The 22,417-nt window shown below is 36.0% G+C and overlaps 1 long non-coding RNA gene across 1 annotated transcript; it reads left to right on the forward strand.

Moving 5' to 3' along the window:
- Positions 1-14,088: 14,088 nt before the first annotated feature.
- On the forward strand, positions 14,089-15,884 carry LOC131910514 (uncharacterized). The gene is made up of 2 exons (XR_009379145.1): positions 14,089-14,687; positions 15,226-15,884. It is a non-coding gene; the product is annotated as an uncharacterized LOC131910514 (long non-coding RNA).
- The last annotated feature ends 6,533 nt before the right edge of the window (positions 15,885-22,417 follow it).

Raw genomic sequence — 22,417 nt, forward strand, 5'->3', positions numbered from 1 at the left:
TCCTGTTGATTATTTCATTCTTGTGCAGATTCATTGCATCTACCTACATTTGCTGTGGGTATGGGTATGAGAGCTGTGTCTTACACAAGACATGATAATTCACAGTCTTTCTCCCTGTCTTTTGTAACTAACATACTTTCTATGTCCCTTTTTAACTGTCTCCTGAGCATTAAAGAAGATGTTATAAATGTTATGTTTATGGCTGAACACTCACTTGCCATTTATTCTCAGCCCCTTGTGCAGCCCTGAGTTTCTGTATTCCACTTTCACTAGAAAATGAGTCTTCTCCCATTAAAAGTAGGCAGACAAAATATAAGTATTTAGGAGTCAGGATTATGCTATATCAATTTTCTAAAACAAAACAAAAGGTAAAAACAGTATTCAAAGCACCCCACTCTGGTGTATGATATACTCTGTCATGCATTTTAGCTGAGTTTAGAATGGAGTCTTCCTGTGGAGGAGGTCTCCAATTCAGTCATAGATTAGTAGGTTACACCCATACCAGTAGTACCATTATTGTTCAATTGTACACATCCTACTTGGCAAATTGTTTTCATAGATCATAGGATTCACATTTGGATAGGATCAGTCATGATTATTCCTCACCAGAAGTGTGCATAGCGCCTTACTGGATGATGAAAACTAGACAGCAAGGAGGAAGCTTCTAATTGAAATCCAGATTGAATTTTCTATTTCATGTATCCAAGGTTTGAGTGTCTTCAACAATAGTGTCTAATCACCTAACTCTATTATGCAACCAAGATGAATAAGAAGAGTACATTGTTTGGGAAGCTAAGAGGCCTCCCTTGTCAATAGGACATAAGGAGCTATTTCACTATAGGACTGAGAATTTTTATTTAATAACATATAGCTTCTGGGAGCAACTTATCTAGCCATGGTAAGGATAGTCCTTAGACTTTTGACTTTTAAATTTTTTTGTTTTAAACTATAAATTGTATCTTTTAATTTATTAGTTCTCCCTTAATATTTTCATACCTCTTCATTTCAGATAATTTTGGCTGTAGATCCTGTTTTTCCTCAAAAGCATTTTCCCCAGCGGTATACAGTTTAGCAAATATTGATGTCTACAGCCATTATCTAAGTATGCTAATACTTTATAGACAATTCAAAGACTGAGACAAATTTTGATTACAGTTTGTTATTCCACAGTGTAGCTCAATACTTTAAGATACTTAACCTAAAAGATTGACAAGCAGATTGATTATTAACACATCTGTTTGAAATTATTTTTGTTTTATGTATTAGGAATACAGCTATATGGGAGTTAAATTTGTCTCAAATTTTTATAACAAAATGTAACAATTAAATAGTTAGTTATATCTTGGAGTAGGAAAGTGACTACAGAGATGATTTTATTGAATATCACACTAATATTACAGGTGGTCAAAGCAGCCTATGAAATGTTGTCTTCCTTCTCTTCAAAATTGATATTAAAACTGACTTCCTGTAGACACTGAGCAACTGAAGGAACTATGCATGTTGTCTAATACTAATGTTTGAAAAATTCATGGACTTTTAAACAACTTTCCAATCCTTAAGTTTTGTTTTGCAATTGATTTTATTTATGGAAGAATATAGCCAGGGATATACCTTTGGTTATATATATATATATATATATATATATATATATATATATATATGTATATGTGTGTGTGCATTATAATAAGAAAGTCATTAAAATGCAAGAAATTTTTATTGTAGTATGGAATTTCACAGCAAAAATCTCAATACAATGTGGGGAAGTTCAGTTAAGATTTCATTAAGTAAAAATAAAACTGGAAAAGCTTGCTACAAATTGACAAATATGTGCTATATTACTAATGGCAGTGAAGTCCTGGTAGTATTTAAATTAATTATTGTCATTTTATCCTCAACATTTTTATTTTACAGAAGGGAAATTCATGGTTAAGTATGTAAATGTTATATAATACTATTGCTTAAAATATAAGATAAGTTATAAAACTATTGGGAAAAGAAAATCAAATCTATCTAAATGATAGGGACAACATAATGATGAAGCAGAAGCAACTGGAAGGATTTTAAGCATGGAACATATATTCAGGAGACCATATTGTCTACAACTAGAAGAAATGATGGCACCTTAGTTGTATAATGACATGAACCTACATAATTGAAATAATCTAAGAAACTATGGAGGTTGACTCAATGGTAAGAGCACTGGCTGCTCTTCTAGAGAACTCAAGTTCTTGAACACACATAAAGTAGCTCACAAGTGCATGTAACCCCAGCTTTGAAGATTGGATACCTTCTTCTGGCATCTGTGGGCAGTTTCACATACATGCCATATGCACAGACACAAACACACAAATAAAAATGAAAGTTTAAAAATGGTAAAGGAAAAGGAATGAAATTATGGACCATTCCCTGTAACTTCTCCAGTATCTACCTTTAAAGTTCTCCCATCTTCTATAAAGACCTAACTTGTCTTGCATAAACAATTTAATATATGTTTACTAATGTCATTTGTTGAGTTTTAAGATTTGAGGTGATTGAATATTATTTATTATAGATTTAAAATATATAAAATAAATAAAATGAAGCAAGGATAATTACTTTAAAGGCTAAACATGCCTCTGTGTGTTAGAGCACATTAAAACTCTATATATTTCAGAAGTATATTTATTACCATTTTTCCCCTGATCGTAAGTTCCTTACATGTAATCCACATGAGCTCTTGGCATAAAAAACAAAACAAAGCCACTGGTGGTGGTGCACAACTTTAATCCAAGCACTCAGGGAGGCAGAGGTAGGAGGATGTCCGTGAGTTCAAGGCCAGCCTAGTTTACAAAAGTTAGTTCCAGGATACCCAGGACTGATACATAGAGAAACCTTATCTCTAAAAAACAAAAAAAGAAAGAAAAGAAAAAGAAAAAATAATCCATCACTCTGCTATGTTCATTTCTTAAATCATTGAACCACAAGGGGAATTTTGGGGAAGCTCAGGGTTTTCTTTGATATCATTTGTAGGCACAATTTTCTTCTTATTCTGGTGCTCGTGAGTTTAGAGGAACACTATCAGTCTTGTCAGCCAGGAAGGGACATGACAAGTGTCCATTGAATTCCAGTTTTGAAAAGGCTTTCTGTCTCTTTAAAACAATGGTATTTCCTCAGATCTGACAAGACTCATCCTTCAAATTATGGGAAAATAATCAGAAGATCAATAGGAGCCAAATGAGTTTTCATTTTTTGAAATTGAAATGGTGTTTTAGTGACAATCAATCTTTAGCTCTGAGTATCTGGGTGTGTATTGTAACCAAAATAGTTTCTCATGTAGTTCATGACATTAGACATCCGAACACATGAGCTGTCATTTTTTAGAAACGATACTGATTTTCTGATGTTTCAAACATCAGATTCGATTGGGGTTTATTACTTCCTCTCACGAACTGTGATTTCCTCTTTCTACTCAGAAATGAACAGTGATGGTGGTATTCATTTCCAGAGAAAACCAAATCTAACAGAGTAGCATCCACATCCACTGAAAATGAGGTCTAAACCTTACTTATAAGAAGGGGACAGAATTACTACAATGTCAATAATATAAGAGTTGTCAGTGAGAGAAGTTTGTCAGGGGCTTGTCCACAGTAGAGTGGAATATTTTCTTAAGCATTAACTTAAAAGTGAAAAATATCACTCAAGTTTCTTTTATTTTTGGGCTAATAGAAAGCTGATCTTGTGGCCAAAATATTGGTGATTTAAAACAGAGCAGAAAAACTCACAAAGGAGACCACGGAAGAGAAAAGAACTCAGTGCCATGGGACTGAAGGCTTCACACCATGAGTAGCATTTCCACCTCATACAAACTATGAAGCTTTTTTCACTTTGATGTTTATCCTACTTTATAAAAACAAATGGCAATATAGAGGTTCACTGGTGCCTGTTCTAGGAGAACATAGATGCTCCCAAGTGTTCTCAGAATAATTGTGACATCCTTATGCTCATGATAGAATGTCCCAGAAAAGTTACCATCATTAAAACAGGTCTACATGTTACTGGATCTCAGAATTCCTATTAAAGGTAACATGTAACTCTCGCAGTTATTTTCATAGTGTGGAACTTTTTATATTGTCTCTGTGACTTGCCTTATTTCTCTTTAGTATAGCTACGGTGACTTGAACTATGTTCTCTGTAGAGATGTTTCTTTGATTTCGAAATGGACATCTGTGAAGGCTTTGCTTTAGGGAAAGGCCTCCTTTAAAATAGTTTTTCTATCCTGTGTGGTATTATCAAATCTTCATAATTACACAGCCTCAAAATGGGTCTGCTTATATCAAAGCTACACACCCAGCTTCATAGAGGTAGCATAGGAATGGTTGGGAATGTTGCCACCCTCCTAGTCTTTCTTAAACCAATGGATCCCCTGCCCCCAACACAACTTCTTATAATAGAAGAATCTTAGGTTCATAAACTAATTTGAAAATTTTCTTTTCCCTTTCACATCAATGTTTTAACTCTGTGAAGAAATTGAAGGCTAGTGGTCAAATGTCAGAAGTATTTCAATGAATAAGATTGTTTAGTGTAACTATTCCAAAAACTCTATTTCCTTGCCAACCCAGGAAAGCATCAAAAAGACTTTTGGTAGCCATGGCAACATAACCACGAAGCTGCTCAATTTTAGGCAGTCTTTCTTGCATCCTACTCCCCCTCCATTTTGCAGAAAATCAGAAGCTAATGGGACACAGCTGCCTTCACTTTGGTTTGCTTATTAAGCTAAATTCAAATTGTGTCTTGTTTTATTCATTTAATTAATAGGGCATCAGTTTTTGACATTCCAGTACATTTTATTTGAAGGACTGAGATTTATGAGAAAGTTTCACAAGAAGAATTTTACTGTAAGATATGCAGAAAAGCACAGCCAGACAGCACTTTTAATTATTTCATTAAAAATCATTCACACATAAAATATCTTAATCTATCATAGATGACATGGCTTCAGTAGAGTAACAAATCATTACAATCTAACTAGACAGTGGTAATAGAAGAAAAAATCTCATTGATAAAACAGATCTTTGGGCATATAATTATGGAAGTGAGATATTTGGTCCATTGCAATTCTAGTAACTGTTACTATTGTTCCTGTATCATAGTAAAAGGTTATATGTGCTGTGCTTATATATGGCATATGTATAACACATTGTAAAATATTACTCTTTAATGCTTGAGCACAGTGTGGAAGTTAAATTAAAAGCTAGATCAGTACCTAAAGTTTATAAAGTTTGTGAATTGAAGACACTGACATTATGAAAGATTAATTTTGGTTTAAAGGATATCAATAATTAGTTTAATTCAGTCAAGGCTTGTTGGTACAGATCAATAATCCCAGAACTCAAAAGATAGAGGTAGTAAAAAGATATATATGTGTAATATTCACCTTAGATTCTCAGAAAGATCCTGCTCCACAAACAAAACAGTTTTTTAAAGTGTTAGTTTTATTTGTGAGATTATCCAATAGATTAATTCTAATTTATTTTTTAATTCTGGTAGAACTCTGCCCACAACTAAAATCTCATTTTTCCTAAGCTTTCAATCATCCTTTTCTTGATCCAATCATTTGGTTATTCTCCTACTCAAATATTTATGAAGTACTGCGTAGTCATGCAGGTAGATACAACAAATATGGGCGTATAATAAAATAGAGTGCCTACATGTAGGCACATGAAAGCAATTGAAATGAAACTATAGAGGTGTGATAGAAAGATACAAAATATAGGATAGGGATGGAGTAAAGATTGAGAAACACACATTTCATGAGTATAAAGGGAAGAAAACATACAACTTCACTGGGGAAGAAAAGAGTAGACTAGGAAAAGCAATTCAGAGGGTTGGAATATTTAAGCTGCATCCTGAAGCAAGAGTGAGACCCCCTCAGCTGCTCAGCAGATGCAGAGGCAGGGAGACATAAAACCTGCTGAGTGGGAGAAATTGCCAATTGTGCCTTTGAGATCTCCCTGCACCTCTATTAATGTCAGAGGATGCTCTGTCAGGAAATCAGGGTGGAGCTTTGATCTGGAGAGCATTTCCCAGAACTTGTTAGATGCACATCTGCTCAGCACCCCTAATTTGGAGAAGAAACTAGTAATTATTGTGTACAGCACAATGCTACCCTTACATGCATTGTCTCATTGGTATTATTATTAGCTTCACTTGATGGATAAGAAAGCTGAGGTTTAAATGTTAAGAGATATAGCCACATGCTGTTTAAGGGGAAAAAAGATTTCTTTGCTTGACTTCAAGAGGAATGTTCTCCAAAGACCCAACTTAATATCACTATTCCCAAAACTGAAGCTTTTGATGTAAGGGGTTGGGGACAAAGGATGAAAAAATATTGAGGGCAATGATAACATCAGTCTTATCATAATATCATAATATCAGTCTTATCCTCTCAGAAAAGAACTCTTGTCTTTATGAAGGTATCAGACAACATGCACAGGCAAATAAATTCTTTGAGCTCAGGAGATGTATGTGTGGAGTCGGGGAATGGGGTGTTGTCTTTTTGCTATGTAATGTGACCTGTATCACTGCCTCCTTGGTCCTGGTTTCTACCAGAGGGTATACTCTTCTACACACTTTGTTCACAAAAAAGGATGTGAGGTCCTAACTCCTAGAGAAGCCTAAAGGCACTATAAGTGTGACACTTTCATGGCAATCTATTTACTTCTCTGATTTTTATACTAGAGGAAAATATCCTGATCGTGGGAAAATACATGATTTAGTATGCCTACATTAGGTACTTAATATAGTGTATAGTACATTGAGAGGTCTAGTACAATATTTTATAATTAGTACTTAGAAAGAGAGAAAATGTTAAGTCCCCTGTGAATCCAAAGAAATAGCAGGTGCAGAAACTTAGCAGGATCTTACAGAGAGGTCTAGAAAAGTTCAGGTGGGGGGATCTAGATGAGCTTCTTGCTGTAGAGCCAGTAAGAATTCTACTAATACTGCATTTATGTATAGGTCCCAAAGGCAGGCAACTATATGACAGGAGGGACCACTGAAGAGTTTGGGATTTTCTCAGGGGGATAATTTTTCCTGGAGGTAAAGAAGTGAGTAAGATCCACTGACAAGGTTGAGTTCCTAGATCATCCCTCAAGCTTTTGGCATAATAAGCAAGATAGTAGGATAAGAACTCAGACATCAGGCAAATGAACAAGTCTACAGCTTTGTGACTTGAGATATTTGTGGAGATATGATCCCATGAGCAATATAGAGACTGTGTCGCATGATAAGTTTGATAATTAATAACTGCTACAGACTATTAACCAATAAGAGCATGCTATAATCTCAATGGTTTTCAGGGATAGTCTATAATAGGTGTATTAGTTACTTGTCTAGCTGCGGTGACAAAGTATCTTGATAAAGCAGCCTATGGGAGAAAAGGTTTATTCTAGCTCACAGTTCAAGCATATCATCATGGGGAAGTCCTGATTATAGGAGAGTGAGGCCACTGGTTATATTACATCCACATTCATGAAACAGAAAATGGTGAATATTGGTGCTTTCTCCTCTTTCTCCTTTTTATTCAATCCATGGTCTTAGTCAATGGAATGGTGTAGATGACAGCTAAAGTAGGTCTTCGTACTGAAATTAACTTAATCTAGACAGTCACTCACATGCATACCCAAATATTATCCTGATTTAGACAATTCCTCATGTGTTTGCTTAGAGACTAATCTCCTAGGTAATTCTAGACTCTGTCAAGTTTACAGTCAATATAAGTCATTATAGTAGGATATTTCAGAACATTATGCATCTATGTTAATGGCTACCGATCAGTTTTCACTCAAATATCCTCAGTAGTATAAATGGCAGGAAGTCAAAGCATCCCCAGTACTAATTCTTGGTAGATTCTCCATTTCAAGTTAAACCAACTGATAGTGGAAATTTGGGTCAAGATTCATGAAGGTCTAAGAAAACCATGAAAAAGACATGTCCATTGACTTGGACTTTTCATCTGATTTAAATCATTTAAGCTCTTGGTTGCTGGCTTAGAAGTAAATTAAGTAAAGCCTTCATCCTGCCTGGGGTATTTCTTTCAATGACACTTACTTTCCAACTGCATTTTGCAATCTACCCTAACTCACTACGATGAGGTTACTGTATGTATATATATATATATTCTGCCTAGGGATAAAATTGGTCTAGATTCTTGAAATTAGGTAAGGTGACCTTAGTGGTCTCATTTTCACAGGTTAAAGGGATTCAAGTGGTGATGCTGAGTGCATTTTAATAGTTGTATGTGAATAGAATTGATGCTGTTGACATTTTAAGCATGTTTCAATAAAGTCATGGTTTCATATGATTGTGGGATTTTGTTCTTTATTGTCCTTCATTTTAAACAAAGGTTGCTACATTCACTGAAAGCAAGATTTTCAACATTTTCAGCTTCACAGCCTTCCTTCTGGAACATGCCTAAGAAAATACAATATTTTCTTTATACTTATTTGATTCTTTAGTCTCACAGATTGGCTATCTACATCAAATACTTTGTATATTGCTGTGTGAAATAGGAGTGGCCTCTTGGCTATCTATTTACACATAGTTCTACATTTGAAATAGAAATTAGCATGACAAAGAAAATCTAATAAATTTTAGTGTTTGAACACATCAATTCAGAGGAGTGTGCAGAGGGTATATCATACCTGAGTTTTTAGTCCTGTCTTGGTTAGGAGTACAGAGACTTTTAGTGATTAAAAACACCCACCAGAGATGGTGTCAGGCAATAAGCTTTCTTAAACTAAATGGCACCTTAATGTACCATCGTGAGGCAGGTTAAGAGAGAGTTCATGATCACTGAAGTCAAGCCTGATCCTCTAGAAGTCTAGACCAAGGAATTTACAGCAAGAGAATTAACTGTTAGATTCATAATGACCAGAGAAAGTAGAAAAAATAAGAATCCAGTGAGCATGCTCAAAGACTTACTTTCATAGGTGCATGTAGCATTTAGATAGAACAACTTAGATAGCATTTTTCTCGATGAGGATTAAACTAATTTTCAAGTAACAGCACAAAGAAGTAAAAATTAGTTTTGCTTCCCTTTCCTAAAAAATGTCTTTCTTGAAATTTGTTTCACTAAATAGTTTCCCAAAATTTAGTAAAAACAGATACTTCTAGTTATGATTTCATTTCCTTTCTTAATATAAACACCCCCCCCAAAAAAGCCATAATATGATTTAATGATATTTGAATGGCCACAGCATATTTAGGTATTAGACACAGAACAAAAGTTCTTTGAATAAACAAAGTGATGAGTATATAAGGTTTTAAGTGACTGCATCATAAAGACTCAGGATCTTTAGATGCAACATTTTTGTGCTTTTTCAGCATTGGTCTTTAACACATAAGCCTCCTAGATCAGCAAACAGATTAAGAAAAAAATAACAGCTAAAACTAAGGGCCATTTGAGGGTTACTATGGAAACAATATAGCAGAAGCTTCCTAAAATGTATACATATATGAAGGTAATCTAAATGGAGTCACCAAATAATGGGGGAGATGGAGCCCCAACTGGACCTCTCTAATCATCAAATGAAGCTTCAAGTTCTGGGAATAGGTTATATCAAATTGAGTTGTTGGCCAAAGGGAACCCATAGAAATCACTAAAACAACTTGTGAAATTGCCAATGCTATTGATTTGTTGCTCTCCACAAACTGATGGTAAGGCCCTATTGCTCAAGACAGCACCTACACAACTCATCAAATGTGGAGAAGTTGAGCTGGTGCCTACCTAGAGCCTTTCAGTCTACAATGGTGACCTGCATGCAACATGTGCTACTGCCATAGTGCTAGTGCACAAAACTGTGTGGTACTAATCAACTGATACATAATTAGATTAAGGCTCACTCCATGAGATAGAACCCATATCTGAACTGCTCAGGTGGGCAAGAATCTGAGACTAGATAGGCCATGAACCTAGGGGAAAACCAAATACTACTGTTCAGCTGGAGGAAGATAGCAACAAAATGATTCTTAATGACATTCTGCTATAATCATAAATCAGTGTCTTTCTCAGCCATTATCAAACAGGCTTCCTCCTGCAGTAGAAAGGAATAAATGAAGAAACTCACAGCTGAACAGTGTGCAAAAAGTGAGAGACCTTGGGATACTCCGTCCTAAATGGAATGTCTCTATCAATTCCTTCCCCTCAGGACTTGGAGAACCCTGTAGAAGAGGAGACAGAAACATTGTAAGAGCCAGAGGTGATGGTGAGTACCAAGGAAAGAAGGCCTTCTAAACACACATATGAACTTACGGAGACTGTGTAAGCATGCATGGACCTGATTGGGTCCCAATGCTGAGAGTGGATATAGACAGAAGCCCACATCCCTAACTCAGAAGCTATCATCAACTGATAAGCACTTGTGAATAAAAAAAAATTAGTATTCTCTAGCACAGTCTTACTGTGTATACAAATAATGCCTAAGGCCAGGCCCATGTCCAGCAGTAGATGGCCAACACAAAATAAACTCAATGGTATTTTTGGAGGTTTTGTTTTGTCTCATAATGCTTTGTCTGGGTATTTTTTCTTACCTGACAGGTCTTTTGCTTATATAGTACGGTTTCTGATTTTTGTGTTTTTAGAGGATTTCTGAGTGTGCTAATGTCTGTGCTTCTATGCCTATATGGTGTGTTTCTTCTGATTTTTCTTTGGCCCTTTGTTTTTCTGTTCCTTTGTTTGTTTCATCCTATTCAGATTTATTTGCTTTTATTTTATTCCAGTTCCAATCCAATTAAACTTTTCTTCCATTAGAGATTTAATTTTATTCTGTATTTTCCAACTTGTGTTTCTACACTTAGGTTTTCAGCATAAGCCTTTAGCTACCAGAGTTCACTGTCCTTTGAAGAGGGTAGCATGTTATTATCACTTTTTAAATGCATTCATCCATAAGTTCTTAGAATGTAGTTCTGATTGACAACAACAGGCATTGGCAACATCGTGTAATTTGTGGGGCATCTGAGGCCTCCATGACAAACATATCACAAAAGATGTATATCATATCTGGTACAGATATTTTCATTTACTAAACTTTGAATTCTGGAAAGACCATTAGCCACTCGTGTATATAAGTGCTTATGTTTAAACTATTTTCAATTATGTTTTTTAATAAAGTTATAAATCAGAGAAGTCTATAGGGCTTTTTCATACAACCTTTATTTGGTTAACCCATCTCTCAGCTTCTCTCTCCATACTCCAAGGCTCATCCTCACTTTAACATTTTACCCCCAGTATTTCCCTCTCCACTTTCATATCATGTGTTGTTCTTCTTCCTCTATCCCTCAAGTCCGTCCCCTGCAAGTAGTCCTTTCTAGTTTCCTGGCTTTGTGAGCATTTCAATTTAATTGGGCTAGTACACTAATTCAAAGAACTATAGAAACAGATCAGTGGTTAATGAACTTGAAGTCACAACACACCTGGGTTGCAAGACATTGAGAAATAAAGCTAGATACTTGCTGGAAGTTTCTTCCTTGCTGGCAAGCTTTCATGGGAGTAGATGGGACTGTTCAAACTGCTGGTGGAGACGACCCATTAACAGTTCAGCCAAGATGTGAATTCAATAAGCTATAATAATGACCTGTCTGGAAATGATTTGCCCACTAGTGCATTGGTGGCATAATTGCAGTGTTAGTAACCAACTACTTGCTGATTAGATTGGAGACTTTCTTACTGCATAGGAGGGAACTCATGCCTCATATATAAACTTTCTATTCTACTTCTATTGTTTTGCTAGATTAACATGGTAGCAAACTGCCTTCTTTGTTTTTTTTAAAGATTTATTTATTTATTTATTTATTTATTTATTTATTTATTTATTTATTATGCATACAGTATTCTGCCTGCATGTGTCCCTGCAGGCCAGAAGAGGGCACCAGAAGCAAACTGCCGTGTTGGTTTTTGTTTTTTGTTTTTTTGTTTTTTTTTTTAAAGATTATTTATTTATTTATTTATTTATTTATTTATTTATTATGCATACAGTATTCTGCTTGTATGTGTCCCTGCAGGCCAGAAGAGGGCACCAGGTCTCATTACAAATGGTTGTGAGCCACCACGTGGTTGCTGGGAATTGAACTCAGGACCTCTGGAAGAACAGTCGGTGCTCTTAACGACTGAGCCATCTCTCCAACACCGCCTTCTTTGTTTTTAAGGTCTATTTTAAATGTATTTGTGTGTGTGTGTGTGTGTGTGTGTGTGTGTGTGTGTGTGTGTGTGTGTTTATACGTTTGCACACTTGTGTGGGAATGCCCAAAGGGTACAGAAGAAGTCATCAAGTCTCTTGGAGCTAAAGTTACACACTGTTGTGGTCCTCATGATCTGGGTGCTGGTAATACAACTTTGGCCCTCTGTAAGAGCAGTAAGTTCCCTTAACTGCTGAGCCATCTGGCCAGATCCCAAATTGCCTTCTAATGCTCATTTTTACACCCATAGATTAGTGTAGCTCTCGGCCTCCATCAGAGATGACCCTAAAGGGGTCATTATATCACCTTCCACAAAGTTCAGGAAATATTAAAGAAGTGAAAGTGAAGAATGTAAGAGCCAGAGGTTGAAGAAGAATCCTGTGAAAGGGTATCTTTGGCTTATGCCATGGCCATTGCACTCTAAAACTTAGATCTATGGTCACCTGAGTAAGACGTACACAAGACTGGACCTTTTACCATGTCATCATACATTGAGAGGTCCTCTTGATACCTATGCCTCACTGAGCAGCTCTGGAGAGTTAATGAGTGCTTAGAGAAGAGGGCTCATTTTTTTTTCAGTTATGTAGCAACTAATAAACTGTCCATATTTTAGAATATTACCCCCCAGCTCCTCCTCTTACAGGAAATAATTTCACTCAATCGGTCAAAGGGGGAAGAGGGGCATCAGAGAAGGAGTAGTTTTGAGGGAAGAAGCACGTTTTTATCAAGAGAGACGGAGATGTGAGAGGAGGGAGGGCAATGAAAAAGTGTCCCAAACTTAGTATATGCATACATAAAATTGTCAAAAATATAAAACAAATGGTTTCTGTTTCTAACAGGTAACAACATCCAAGTCCAACAAGTAAATAAGAAGCTAAAAGGCCTAAAATATTTAGCATAAATTTTCACCATACAGGGGGTATTTGTGAGGGGGAAATTATGGAATCTTTTCTCAGTTACCTACTTGAATACATTAGAAAGACACACCTGACCTCCTTTGTGAACTCTTAGAAAAAGTTGATAGCGGAAGTTTAAGTAACAGACCAGCAGGTAGCAGTAGGGTCCTGGTGTTCCTTTTTAATTGACTTGGCCAAGAAGCAACTCGTTAACAGAGAGCTGGGTCAGACCTACTCACTAACAATCTGAGTCATTTATATCAGCTTAAGTCATGGAAGAAAATTCTAGAAAATAAATCTTATTTCTGAGAGAGAACACGATGATTCAAATTATTTACACAATTTTCACAATATTAGAAAGACAAACATGTCACAAAATTGATACAAGTTGTCCTTCAAACAAAAGAGGAGTTGAGGGTAGGGATTTGCAGTGACTATGGCAGTAATGTCTTTGGGAAGTATTCAGGTAGCTGTTCAAAAGTGAGTGAATCGACCTCAGGAAAAGCAGATAGATATATATTACATATGAAATAAGATCTAGCATATGTGTTGAATCCAGGCCACTAGAGTAACTTCTACAATGTTCAAATTCCAGTAGAGCAAGCTCTCAGTTGTATATATTGTGTAGTGACATAGAGAAGATGGAATCTGCTGTGATATCAACAGCATTTTTACATTAGTCAAATTTTCAGGGGTAGAAAAGATACAGTAATTTTAACAGGAATGAGTTAATATAAATAATTATAAACTATTTAGGGGAAATAAAACATATAATGGAAACTCAAGAGAAAGTTAAAGAATATCCCATGTAGGAAGGAGGAGATATAGGTGGATCAACATTCCCATAATGTGTATGATGAAATCTCAACTAACAATGTGACAAAATTCAAGGACAGGCTCTTTAAGGAAGCCATTTTCTCTACTTGAGATCATAAGGGTAGAATTCTTATCCAGTATTATTATTGTCATTCTCTGGAGAACTTAGTAGAACATGGAACATACACAGAGGAAAGATCATGTGACATTACAGCAAGAAGACAGTTAGCTGCTAGCAAGGAAGAGGACACTCACTAGAAACCAAGTCACCAGCATCTTTACCATGAGCCTTTACCTACAGAACTGTGACAAAAATCCATGTTGGATGTTTCCATTATTCCTTATGTAACATTTTGGTACATCAACCAGAAATGACTAATACAGCTACAAAGGAAAAAAAAACAAACATGGAAGGCAAGAACAATTCAAGACTGGTATTCCAATACATGTGAGCAATATATCAAAGCTGGTCCAAATTTGGTAGCCAAGACTGGTGGTGAGAATTATAACCTGCTCCTGCGCCAAAAAAAAAAAAATCATCAGCCATTTAGTTATAAAGGTTGTTGGACAAAATCAATTGTTGAAACTCCTGGAAACCTATTTGGGGATTCTGGAGAGTTTTCTGACAAGTCACCAGCTGCGTTGTGTATAGAAACTACAACTAAACTCTAAAAACCACAAAGAATTCTAGAAAGGTCTCCCTCTCTTTCCAGCATCCTCCATTGACATCTTGATAGCATCCAGGGTGAATAAGAAAGTCAGGTGAGTTACTAAGAGGTGCCATACTGATAACTAGCATACCCCCCACCTTTAGCCTGCAATTCAACCATTTTCCTAGAACATGTCTCATAATCTTTAGACCATTTTCATCATACATGTGGGTATACCTGTCCCCTCAATAGAATGCCTGCTCCAACAGAGTGGAAGACCATAATGTAAGCTGGACCACTGTTATGGATTAGTAGACTACTCCACTGTTCCTTTACAGATGTGTTACACCAGGTTGTGCTGGAAACTTCATTACAAGATTTTCAGGGTGGCTCCTTCTGTCTCTCAGACTTCTTAATGCCCCTTCTGTCCTTGGAGGCTTGTTCTAGAAACTACCACTGCAGAGTTTTTCACAGTTTTCCAAAGCTCTTATGTCACTCTACCCATCAGCATACACAAGTGCACGTGTACATGCATACAGAAAAAAAAAAATTTTAAGTTTCGTTTCTCTTTCTTTTAAAAAAATGCAGCATAATTTAGAATAGGAAAAAAATTCATCCCAGAATATTTATTCCTTAAATTTCTTTTACAGGTGTTGGTCATCAAGCCATCCCAGTGTCTAATTTTCCTGGGTGGCTGTTTTGATGGATAACTTCAGTTGATACCAACTATGTAGATACCCTCAGACCTACTCATCTCTTTGAAAAGATCAGTAATGTAGGACATATATTCTTTTCATTTACAATGACAACCGTAGAAATGAAATTCCTTATGTAACATTTTGGTACATCAGCCAGAAATGACTGGAAAATATATAAGGGGGGAGAAAAATTTTCATTTCTTCAGAATAAGAGTCTTAACTTTGCTACCATTCCTGAGACGTAACTATACTAAATGATAAACACATACTGTTAACTAGTCATTCTCCATAGTTTGTAATTAAAGTGCTAAGGGTGTAGCAGAATTCAATGGATGGAAAAGACTTAATCTAGCATACTAAATTTCTCAGATCCTAAATTTGTCAAACACTCAATTTCTCTCCTGGTGAAGGGGTCACTTGGAAAAAGCATTGTTTTTCAAGGGTCTGGGTACTCACTCATGGACATTTTGTCGTTTTGTTTGACAGTAAACATTTGTTACATTTTGCAGTTAAAATATGTGATGGGGTTTGAATACATAGATTTCCAAAATGCCTGTATTTTGTTTGCACTGAAGACTCAGGACGAAACAATACCTGTGGTTTAAATTCTCTTCAAGTATCTAGAAAATACATTTGGCACCGACTCTCACCTACTCATAAAACAGATGCATATATGTGCATGATTTCATCTCTTTGAACTGGGTTCTTTAGTGACGTTGTTAAAGCTGCATGAGGCAAACTGAAGCTCAAGAAGGGTAAAATTCTCATTTGAAGCTTGCTATCATATATAAATATTTGCAAAGCAGAATTTAAAAGTAGGCTACTCGATAGTCTTTTAAGTCACTATGCTCTTTAAAAAGAAACAATTTTCAGGGTGCCTTGATGAGACTAGTGTATGTGTAAAGCATCTTTTTGTTTGACTGTAAGTGCACCTGACTTAATGAAGAGCCAGGACTCACACTAAGCCCTCAGGCCCATTCTGAATGTGTCAGCATTTTTTGGACTTTAAAATGTAATTGCCCTTCGATAGTCTCCCACATGACCCATCCCATCAACATAGTAGCAGAGACTAAGGGGACACATGGATTTTCTACTAGTCATTCCTCTTAGCTATCTCCAATAATGAAGGAATCATGAATATGAGTTATTTTCAAATCAATTATCTCTTTCTGGTTAATTTTTAGGCATTTTGAGGGGGTGTTTGTTTCTTATGATTCTTTTCATTTGAAAACATAGTGTATACCATGGAGCACATGTAGAGTTTAGAGGATGACTTTATCAAGGCTCCTCTCTTCTTTCACTGTGTGGATCCCAGAGACAAAGGGAACACCAGGTTTGATGATAGGCACCTTTATTCACTGAACCTTTGTGCTTTATTTAGAAACATTAAATACTAGTGATGTGTTGACTTGACACACAATAGAATGAGAGCTATATAACGCTGTATAACTTTAACAGTCAGCTCTTTCATAGCTTTTCTTTAAAGGTTTATTTCTTGCACTTGTGTATATACATGTGCACATGCATGTGTGTGTGTATTAAATAGCAATTGGTGTAGCTGGTTTAAATTCATCTGGTACCACATTTTCCTTACTTAGGCAAGTGCTTTTGAATGAACTTGAACTCAGAGCCGACAATTAAGGTCAAGTTATCAGTAGAAGCATTACTCTGCTATGGTTGATGCCCTTTTCCAAATCCAGGTATTTAAAGACAGTCAACTAAGTTCTACTTGATTATTTACTTTTCCTAGAGATATAGCACATGTTCATGAATTTAGAACACGTGTTCCTATGGCAATTGAAGCTTCTTTACCTATACACATAGTTCTATCATTAAGTTATATATGAATTGGGCATTGGAAAATCCTTCTGAAATGGGCACTAATTTTCTTATATGAGTATAAAAAGGTGTGTATCATTCTGAATGATTCAGTAGCACAGAGTGCTAATGTTTGTGCTGAGATAGAGGATATAGAGAATTTTTACTTATTAGATAGAACATAACCGGGACACTCTGTATACATTTGAGTTTGAAGAGTGACACATTTATGGTGCTATGTGATAGGACACACACCATCTATTATGTGTGAATTACCTCATCTTAGGTCCAAAAAATCTATTGAGAAACCAAAAAGAACTGTCATCAACAAATTATTATAAATGATAAGTGTAGAGAAGAAATGGTAATTATCTATAGATTTTTGACCTACTAATGTAGGTAATTCAGTGGTAGAAGAGAGTCCCATAGATGTACAAGGCTTTGCATGGCTTCTTGTTTTGTAATTCATATTCAGCATTCATGTTCAACCTCATTTGAAGCTTCATATCTCAGTCCTCCAACATAATAGACTACAGATGCACTCCTTACTTAAGGAAATGATGTTATGGCTCTGTATTCATAGACACCTTAATATTTTTATGTTCATGGTGAGATGAGACTTCTTCATATTTGCTCCAATGTAGCTTTTCCCTATTTTTCCTCAGTTATCATTTTGGTAGTGAGGATAAGTAATGGCTAAAATAAATCTATCTAACATAACTGAGAAGTAAGTTTAGCAAACACAATAAGCAATGCAAAATAAGTAAGTAACTTGCCATCAAAGCCTTCAGCAGCGAACTTGGCTCTCCAGTGGTTTAGGTTGCACAAATGGTGGATCATCCAAACCAGGCAGATGAGTTCAACTGACCACAGTGTGTAAAGCCAGTGTTGAAATGGGGGTGTTCTGTGTTTATCATAAACAATTCTCTGCATGAACTGGACTTATCGGGTGGTTTGGTTCTAGTGTGTATAGATCTACAACATTCATTTAGGTTTGGGGCTGTGGTGCATAATTGCATAGGACCAACACCTTCTAACTCTGCTTATCTTCTCAGAGGGATGACTGACTTAGTGCCACAGTACTTCTAATATGCTGGTTTATTATTCAGATACAGATAAATTTTAGTGATGATATTACTAGTAGAGCATCAATAGCTAGTATCACAATAACCCAGCTTGTAAATGGAAGGGTCAGAGTTAGGGGTGAGGGTAGGTTAGGGTCAGTGCTGGGAGTAGGGTTAAGTTAGGCTTGCCTAGTATACAAAACAACCCAGCTTAAAAATGGAAAAGCTTTAGCAATGTTTGGCAATTTATACAATAACACTGTTATCAAGAAAACTATGAATCCCTTGTGAGTTGTTCCATCTACCACTCACCTCTTTAGTTGAAATACAACCTCATTGAAATAATGTTAGGGGACTTGGGTGCAAATAAAAACACTAAGAAAGCTATGAGGCATTTTTGTTTTTCAAAACAGGTTCAGTTAAAAAAGATGAGATATTAAAGCACTCACAGTTTTAAAACTGAATTATGTGCCTAGACTTGGCAAAACACAAGTTTTGGCTATCCCATGTTCATTATTTAACACCCTATGAGCAAATTATTTTTTTCTATTTCCTATTTTCATAACATATCTGTGGAGATGCAATATTCTAAAATTATCTCTTATGAGACTAATAAGTACTTTTTTGAACCTCACAGCCAGAGATGATAATGATACACCTTGAAGTGACTTAAGGCTTAAGATTGCTGGCCTTCTGTGTACTCTGCCTGTTTGTTTAAGATGTCTTTAAGAGAAGAATGCAACAACCAACCTCATTTGCCTTGGATTTCCAGTGTAATCAAGTTTTACACCCAAAGTTAATACATTACTGTAACCTTAAATTATGTACTTTTCTATGGAACTGACCCACAGTAATGCATGTGTATAATTTGCTGAAAGCACAAAATTCAGAAGTTGAAAGCGACTTCCTAAAAATCTACGATGAAGATTGAAAGCAAACCTTTGTGGATATTGGTTAATAAACAATGATGTTTGTTTCATGGGTCAGTTGGGATCAGCTGAAGTCAGTACCATAAACCCTTGTAAAATTTTGTTAAAGATTTCTGTGTGGAATCCCATTCTGTACCTATGTGATGCTTTATATACTGTTCATCAAATACACAGTGAAGACCTTTGTTAGCGACACCACCACCACCACACACTACACAACACACACACACACACACACACACACACACACACACACACACACACACACAGAGTTCAAACAACAGACAAATCAGACACAGTGGCAGACACAGTCCTTAGGCAGGCAGAGTCAGAATCTTAGAGCAGACAGAGGATGGAAGACATAGGGAATATGAAGTATATAATTCAAATCTGAACTCACTCTTGGTTAAATGACTCCAAGAGGAAGTGCTTATTTTTCTTTGTTTACCGTGACACCAACACAGTATTGGTAACTCAAAGTTAATCATAAATGTGTATAATCCTCACATATATCATGTTACAGCTTGTTAAATAAGTCTGCATCCATTTTATACCATTTTAAAGTATTAAGTTCATTTACTTATTCAATGTGTATTTTTGAATGCCTACTTTAAACACTTCCTGAGCCACGTGGGAGGAATCATAGTGATAAGATCCAGCTCCTGTCACTGTCCCTAAATACTTTGCAAGTTTTTATGTGGAGAGTTCTTTTTAAACTGTCATCTCCTCAAAACATTTTTGCAAACTGACTTAATTATATAAAAAAGAAAGAAACTTGAAATTTGTTTTAATGCTATTCTTGGTTTGCATTGTTATAACAGAATACCTGAAGTGGGATATTTTTTAAAGATGGGAAAACTGAGGCAGGAGAAATGGCTCAGAGGGAAAGAGCAACCATTGCTCTCACAGAGGACTCAGGTTCAGTTCCCAGCACCAACACTGGATGGCTCACAACTGCCTGTCACACCAGCTCCAAAAAATCTGAAGACCCTGTGTAGTCTCCTTAGGCTCCCACACTCACACTTGCACATCCACCACCACCCCAGATACACACAATATATCATGTCATTATTTGTTTCTTAGGATATTTTATCATGCTCCTTTGGTTGAATTTTCTTCGGATATTTTATGTTTTACAGGAAATAAAATGAAGTAAACTTCAGAAAGTCTTTGAAGTAATAAATTAACATTCGCTGTTGGGTATTGAAAATGTTAGAGGAGTTTGGGGTTCCTTCCTAGTGTCTTTGTAGATGACTGTATTTCTTTCCCTGTAAAGGCTTTGGCAATGTTCACTTTGTGTGGCAAACACGTAAGATTCTTAGTACTGCAGTCAATCAAAGTCACTGTAATGATGTTGTCAGATGTAAACAGCACATTAGTGAGGAAACAGAAGGAAATGATTTTTATATTGATAATTATGTATACACTCTTTCATTGCAGCAGAGGGTTTAATTCTCCTCCAGAGTTATGTGGCTACAACCTCAAAATTTGGGGAATTCATCAATGAACTCTTATTTCCTATTTCCCAACATTTATGTATGTGAGAATGGTATTCAAAAAAGAAAGCCAATATAAAGGATAAAACACTGAAAAGAAGTGATGAATAATTGTCTACTTTCTGGAAGACATGATACATTTAATCATCTCCGTCTCTCATTATGACTTTATTCTTTAGGAACCATATTAGAAAAACAGCCTGTTACACAAACTGTGGGTTCAGCAGGAATATTTAATTGCCTTTCTTTCTTTATTGCAAATATGTTTTCTACAGTCTTGTGATTCAAAGATACAATTAGAATGCTTATCTTTCAGGCTTTCAAACAGAAGGTCATGTTTCTCACAGAGAGGAACTCTAATGACTCTGCTTTTTTTCCCCTCTGTATCTATACTACATTTCACCTTGTACTGATGCATAATTGCAAGGAAAACTCCCACAGAAGAGCAAGATGAGACAAAATTGGCTGGAATGTGGATCTTCATTGGAAGTTACTGTATCAATGAATATATAAGAGTTTGTATCTATCTAAAACCATTGTTTATTAAATAAAACTCCTGGCAGAACAGCACTTACAAAATTAATTCATGTTGTAGAGGTTTTTATTCAAGAAAGTTAAGATGCTGAATTCTCATCTCATTTTTTTTTAAATTCTACCACCATGCTATATGACATACATCTTAATATGTACATTTGAAACAGGGCTAAATATATACATTATTCATATGAAAAATCATATATATATATGTATATATATATATATAGTATTAGTCAGGGTTCTCTAGAGAAGCAGAACTGATGAGTTGAATGTATATGTACATATATATACGTATATACGTACACACATACACACACACATATATATTCAACAGTGGCTCTCTATGGATGGAGAATGGAAAATCCAAGAATTCAGAAGTTGTTGAGTCCATGAGGTATGGTGTCTCAGCTGGTCTTCAGTATACACCAGAATCTTGAAGAAATAGGCTCTAATATCAGGGAGGAAATGAACTTGCCACTGAGCATGAAGGAAAGCAAGCAAAGAGCAAACATTTCCTTCTTTGATTTCCTTTATATAGGCTGCCACGAGAAAGTGTGGCCTAGGATTAAGGTGGATCTTCCCACCTCAAAAATCTAGATTTAAGGTAGGCCTTCCCACATCAAATGATCTAATTAAAAAAAAATCCCCTAGAGGTATACCCAGCCACTTGGGTTTTAATTAATTCCAGATATATTCAAGTTGACAACCATTTTTTTTTTTATGTTTTTTCGAGACAGGGTTTCTTTGTGTAGTGTTGGAGCCTATCCTGGAACTCAATCTGTAGACCAGGCTGGCCTTAAACTCACTAAGATCTGCCTGCCTCTGCCTCTCAAGGGCTGGGATTAAAGGTGTGCACTACCACGCCTGGCATAAGAACAGCCATCTTAACATATAAATTTATGTATGTGTCTTTGTTAGGGTTTCTGTTGCTGTGAAGAGACACCATGACCACAGCAATTCTTATAAAAGGAAAATATTTGATTTGAGTGGCTTGCAGTTCAGAGGTTTAGTCCATTATTATCAGGGTGGGATAAGGTGACATGTAGGAAGACATGGTGCTGGAGAAGGAGCTGAGAATTCTACATCTTGATCAGAAGGCAGCAGGAAGTGGATTGAGACAGTGGATGTAGCTTGGACGTAGAATACCTCAAAGCACACCTCTACAGTGACACACTTTCTCCAAAATGACAAACCTCCTAATAATGCCACTCCCTATGAGCCTATGGGAACAAATTACATTCAAACTACCACAGTACATTTATACAAAAAAACTTTTCTATATGGGAATTACATGGGAAAT

Source organism: Peromyscus eremicus, chromosome 5 (assembly GCF_949786415.1).
Source record: "Peromyscus eremicus chromosome 5, PerEre_H2_v1, whole genome shotgun sequence".
Taxonomy (NCBI): domain Eukaryota; kingdom Metazoa; phylum Chordata; class Mammalia; order Rodentia; family Cricetidae; genus Peromyscus; species Peromyscus eremicus.